This window comes from Kryptolebias marmoratus, linkage group LG1 (genome assembly GCF_001649575.2).
Source record: "Kryptolebias marmoratus isolate JLee-2015 linkage group LG1, ASM164957v2, whole genome shotgun sequence".
Lineage (NCBI taxonomy): Eukaryota > Metazoa > Chordata > Actinopteri > Cyprinodontiformes > Rivulidae > Kryptolebias > Kryptolebias marmoratus.
Window position 1 is genome coordinate 16,597,978 of NC_051430.1, and position 6,306 is coordinate 16,604,283.

Here is a 6,306-nt window from a genome sequence, read left to right on the forward strand (position 1 = left end):
CTTATTTCTAGTAAAAAACTTAAATTTTTAAAAAGTTTTAGCTTTTCAAATGGTTAATCTGTCCCTGTCTTCTTGTCTACGAGTCCCACGGCAACCAGACATGGGTCAAGTTCTCTTTTTGTCAGGGTGACCGGGAGGTTGAAACCTTGCAACCACAAAACCAAGCAGTCTAGACAAGACCCCACAGTCCTGACCCCTGTTAGACCCTGTCCCCCCCTGGGGCCTGTATGACACCTTTGTTTCCATGTTGACAAATTCCTATAGCATTACAGCAAACACTGTGAGGACAAAACTTTCTAACTTGAACCACAGGCATGCACAAAGCAGGGAGTGACTTTCTCTGCATGGAAAAATAAATTTAAAAAAGAAAACATTTTGGACTTTTTTTTTTAAGTCACGATACCAGACAGAACATTTTATTATTATTATTATTTTCAAAACACTAGATTTATCCAAAAGCTGCGTTGTTTGTCAAATTTGAATTGTTAAAATTAGACTAAAACAATTTGGGGCTGAAACATTTCTCTGTCTTGCTTTAGCCAAGTTGGTTTATTTTAGTCCTTTTACATACATCTTGTCTGGACGTAGGAGATTTTACTTTCAAAGACACGCTGTCTGAGTTTTTGGTTGAAGGCTGATGATTTAGACATAAATTATCATTTAGTCAAACAACATTAATTAACATACAGCTTTAGGCAGAGCATACAAGCTCCCCGTTAATCTTTTCAGAGGTCCACAAAGGAACGTGGCCCTGAGACTCTTCACTGAGTCTGTTTCAGGCGTGCTTGTGGCCAAGTGTTATGCTAATTAGCAAGCTTTTGCACATAAACATGCAACGTCTGTAATTAATTTACTGTTATGTTTCAGAAAAAGGTTGTTGGGAAACTAGCCGCAACATGTCATCTGTTCATTATTAAAATATGCAGATATAAATTAGTAGTTCCTTTGACATTTGCTCCTTTTTTTTTAACGAGCATGCTACAGAATCACCTCTTTCTCATTTGACAATATAAAGAAAATTGTGGGTTTTGTTTTGTTTTTTTGAGTAATAAAGAAAAGAAAAACACCTTCCAATGATGTACAAACTGCCACTTCCTGTTTTTTATCCTCCATTTTAAGACTCCGTGCCAGCTGAGAGTTTGATCTGAAATGTACACACCGATCGTAGTGTTGTGCTTGTTAGCCTCTAGTGTTCTGGCAGACTCCTTGTCCACCTTTCTCCATCTTCTGCCTCCCCACAGAGAGCCATGAAATGTCTGAGTCATCCTCGATTACTGTATGTATTTATAGACAGTCGAGTCAGGACCTGGGCCTTGTGTATGGGTGTGTGTGGGCGGAGAGGTCCTCACACTGCCTAAAACGAGGACCTATTGTCGGATGACTCACCTCAGCTACTGAACACTGCCACCAGGATTACTGACGTCACCTGTCCTGAGACAGAGTTACTGCTTGCGGTGACCTCACTCGGGTTAAACAGGTAAATAGCTTGAGAACGCTTGTCAAGTCTTTTGCTACTGTCTAAATTCTGCATTTTCCAAACACACGATTAAGTAAACACATGGCATAATCGATGCAACAAAGATCCAAACCCATAACTTTTTTTGTCTTTTCAAATGCTTGTAAGCGTAAACTATTATTCAGTAACTTAACGTATTTTAATGAGTGTCCAGGTTCACCCTGAGGTGCCACAGATGCACAAACTGAGGGCTGTGGCCTACATGTTGCTGATGTTTGAATATTTCAATTGAGTATGCTACGAGACCTGCAGCTGTCCATCTTATCTTTTTAAATGAGGGTGTTTCTTTTTCGTTGGAGGAAAGGCGGAAATTAAGGCAAGCGCGAACAGAATTCTTTCCCAATGAGAGATGAGACATATTGAAAACTATATTAAATTACCCTGATTAACAATTTTGCCACGATCAGGCTAGCTGTGGGGGTGCTCTGTGGGGAGGCCCAAAGACTATTCATCCCCACAGCACCAGGGTCGAAAGGAGCCTCAAGTTCACAGGCTCAGGCCTTTTGTTATGCTAACACTGTATCCCAAATCAGCTGCCTCCTCCATCGCCAGACACAAGCACTTCCCTGAGAACTCGAGAGAAGTCGTCATTCCACTGTTCATCTCAGCGCCCCCCACCCCACTCCAACCTGACATGCACAGAAACACACACAGACACGTCCAAACACGGCTCCATCATTTTCACAAGTGGAAAAAGGGTGTGTGTGTGGTGGTGGTGGGGGGGCGGGGGTGAATCTGTGTGTCCTAAAAAACAGATAATTGAATCTGTTGATTCAGTCTTAAGCAATAAATTCATATACTCATGTAATTTAAATAAAAAAAAATAGGATCAATTTCATGTTCAGAAAGGCTTTGGAGGTTTTTGAGAAAAAAAAAAGAAATCTCTTTCTATTAAAAAAAAAAGAAGCTCAAAGTATTTTGTTTCAGCCCTTTCCTCCCTTGGGAGGAATAATCAATACACATTAAGAGGGGAGTTGATAAGACATGTATTAGGGGTCAAGAGTTAAACTCTGGTCAAACACCCTTGACCTTTAGGTCAAAGTCTTAAGTAGGGAGCATGCCACTAGTGGACAATTACACTGGTCTGAAATCTAGACATGATGACAAAAGTGTACTTATTTTGAAAATACCACAAAAAAGATGCAAAAAACATTTTTTATATATAAGAATCTCTTTAATAATCACTGACATATGCATAATTCATTGTTCTTAAGATGTCTTGATTTAAACATGTAGTACAGTTTTAAACAGTATGGATACTCCAAAATGCACAAACACACAGATGTAATACACTCCGTGCTTTGCAGACAATGGCAGCATCAACAGTGCATGAACCAAAATTTTGAATCGTATTAAACAAGTCTTAAAAAAACATGCAATATAATTATATACCAGAGTGTTGAAGACCCTGATTGTTTACAGCCATGGTCCTGAGTTGAAGGCTTGCCCTCTTCTCTCAGCTTGCTATTGTTGAGCCAAAACCATAACCACTAGAGGGAGGGGAGAAAAAAAACTCATCAATGCAAATTAAAGCCCAGAACCTGAGGAGCTTCGCCTGGCTTGCCAGTTCTCAAAAAGGAAGAAAAAAAAAAGGTAGAAAAAAGAAATCACAAGCCTTCACTTCCACATCTTGTTGTTATGTACAGATGTTCCATATTAACACGGAAGAGTCAGTCATATCCATGGATTAGTGTACGGTGAGTTAAAAAGCCGCATCCACACTCAGGCTGCCACAGGAGAAAATAAGGACGCCTCTAATTCTGCCAGCATAATTGCCTGATTATAATGAGCTTCCCCCTCTCTCTCTCCTTTTTTCTCTCTCTCTCCCTCTAGCTCTGTCTTAATTTCTCTGTGTGTCTGCACCCAGATACACACACACACACACACACACACACCCTTATTCTAATAAATAAGTGCTCATATGAACAGGGGGGAGAAAATAGCATTAATGTTTTTTTGCTGCCACACTGGCGCTGTGCAGTATTCAGAACACAGTGGCTTTTTCCCCCCTTGTAAAGTCAATAGGCAAAAAAAATAAATAAATAAAAGAACAACAAAAATATTTCTTTTGATGGCAACCAAATAAACCCATCCACATTTAAATGATTAGCTTTCCTTAGTGGCTGACACACAGCCAGTAAGGAAGGTTACCGTGATGCCAAACTGCCTAATTTCTAATCTTTGTTTCTTTAAGTAATAAAAGAAGAAAAAGAAGAAACATTTGTACATTTTACTTTTATGTAGTTCATAATTTAAGTGACATTAAATTATAAATTATATGAGGAGCTCCAAAAATAAAATGTGCCAGCAGGCAAAAATGAAAGGTGTGACTATACGCTTAATATTATATTTCAGCAAGGCCTGAAAGCTCAGCATAATTCAAATCTAGTATATAAATATTCTAGAAATTTTTCTTTTAAAACCCCCAATTATGTATTGTTGTTTTGTTTACTTATCTTTCTGTGTGTGGTGTAACAGAGTCCACCTCAGTCCAAAGCACAGATTTAATTTTTCAGGATTTTCATACAAATCAGCATGCCTTTTATATTCAAATGAGCACAGAATTGCATTACTATGTCAAAGGGCTTTGCAGCAAATGACGTTTCAAAATTTTAGCACGTATTAGCTGTTAAGAAAACCTCTCGTTTTAAACCGTATCGCGAATCATCTGCTTTAATTGTCTATTAAAGCACACATAAATCAAAATTTGGGCTTGATAGTCCCAATAACGACAGATTATGGTTTGAAATCAAACCCTTATAAAAGAGTCCAAAAAGGCAAATGTAGTTACTGTTAATAATGTTAAAACAAATAACTCAAATTTAGTTTAAATTATAAAACACATCAACTGAAGAAACAGTTTTGAACACATCTCAGGAGATTGTGTGTGTTTCACTTATTGTCACGTTGCTAACTTTCATGGTCGTTATTATTCTTTCTGCAATATTTTCACTTTTGCAATGGCGTGCATCATCTTATTCTACCAGGATTTGTTCCCCCATCCCTCCAAAGCCGTCTAAACTCGGACACGAGCTAAATGAGCATGCCCACTCATGAATGCATTTGCTTAATTACAATCCTTGATGGAAAACCTGCTGAGGGAGAAGCCTGAACTCAGTTACGTGTTAGAATAGAATCCGGGGCGGGGTGGGTTAGTTGTGTGTTAAAAGACAATAAAGCGTTCAAGTGTGGAATAATGCCATCAATTGGGTGTATGTTCTTCTACCTCAACATATACAACAGTGTTATTTTGCACGTACTTCCGCTTTATTTGCGGAAATTTAATTGCTGTATTGAATTAGAACTATAGAAGGCCTTGTGGGTGCGGTAATTTCTTAGCAAAGGAGCTGATGGCAAGAGTGGTTTTGCTTGACGTTCACATATTAAAAGTAGGACTTATTAAATATAAGCTGCAGTGAACATAACAGTAGCTTAATGTTGGGAGAAAAAAAATAAATTGCCTTCAGTTACATACAAGTGACAACACAGGTAAAATGCTATATTTTCTGATGCTTCTCAAATTACACATGGACTGCAGAGGGGTTATTGTTGTAAAATTAAATATAATGTTTAACCAGTAAAATAAAAGCTGCCTGTTTAATGGACTTGACGTTTTAGAAACCTCATAAAAGGAGTTTAAACGTGTGAAATTTTGTGATGATTCCTGCGAAACCTTTAAATTTTTGAAGGAAATTTTACAAAAAGCAAAATGTCTACGCTGCACATCTCCGGTTAATCAAATGTGTGCTGCGAATATCGCTCTACTTAAGCGAAAAAGCTTCTGGATTCTCGGAGGGAACCAGAGACTACACATAAATTATTCAGTAGTATTTGCATTTGCATTGTAATTTGCATGCTTGTAGATTAGAGAGAATGAAGAAGGAGGCGCTGCACCAAAGAGAATTACATTCTGAACAATTTTCAGTCCTACTGGTGAGGAGATGACACAGATTTTTGTTCTATTTCCTCCTCCGCACCGAGGTATACCGCTGAGATCAGTGACACACATTTCAAACTGTTGTTTGATTAATAAAAGAAGGAAACGATGTATAATGCTTACCACAAAAAGCCCTGCCATTAAAAATGAATTGTGACACTGAACAAAGAGTCTGTTTGACTGACTTGGCTGAGATTTATTTATTTATTTTACTGTAATATTCTCATCATCTTTATTCATATTTTAAAGCTTGTGATGTGCAGCTCAAAAGAGCTAGTGAGCACGGAAGAGATGTCATATAGATTAAACACTAGATAGAAATGGTGTGAAACTTTCGCAGTGCACTGAAGATCCTGGCTATTATGTTTAATCTAAAAATAACAAACTTGGGAGAAGAAAAAAAAAAAAAAAGACGGAAGATGAAAACAGGCACCATAAAGCTCCGAGTCATAGTGCAGCCATAGTGCCAGATGTGATGTGAAACACCATGAGACTCTGTTCACTTATAAATGAAAAGGAAATCTATGCCAAATGTATGGAATAACCCACATTCTGAAATAAAACTATTATTCAACAACAAAAAGTCTCTTGAGATACTTTTGTTTAATGACATCCACCCTTTAAAATCTTTAGATTTGATAGGCCTTGATACATTTTCTTCTGTTTCAATTACTGTACTGCTTTAACTTATTTGCTTTCATTTCTGACATCATGATTAGCAGGGGAGAACAGACTGATACTCCTGCAGTCTATATGTGTGTCTGCGCACCTTGAGATGCTGGCACTATGCATCAAGGGGGTGGGGTAGGTATCCCTGCAATAAGAGAGGAGGGCTCAGCCAATATATGCGCAT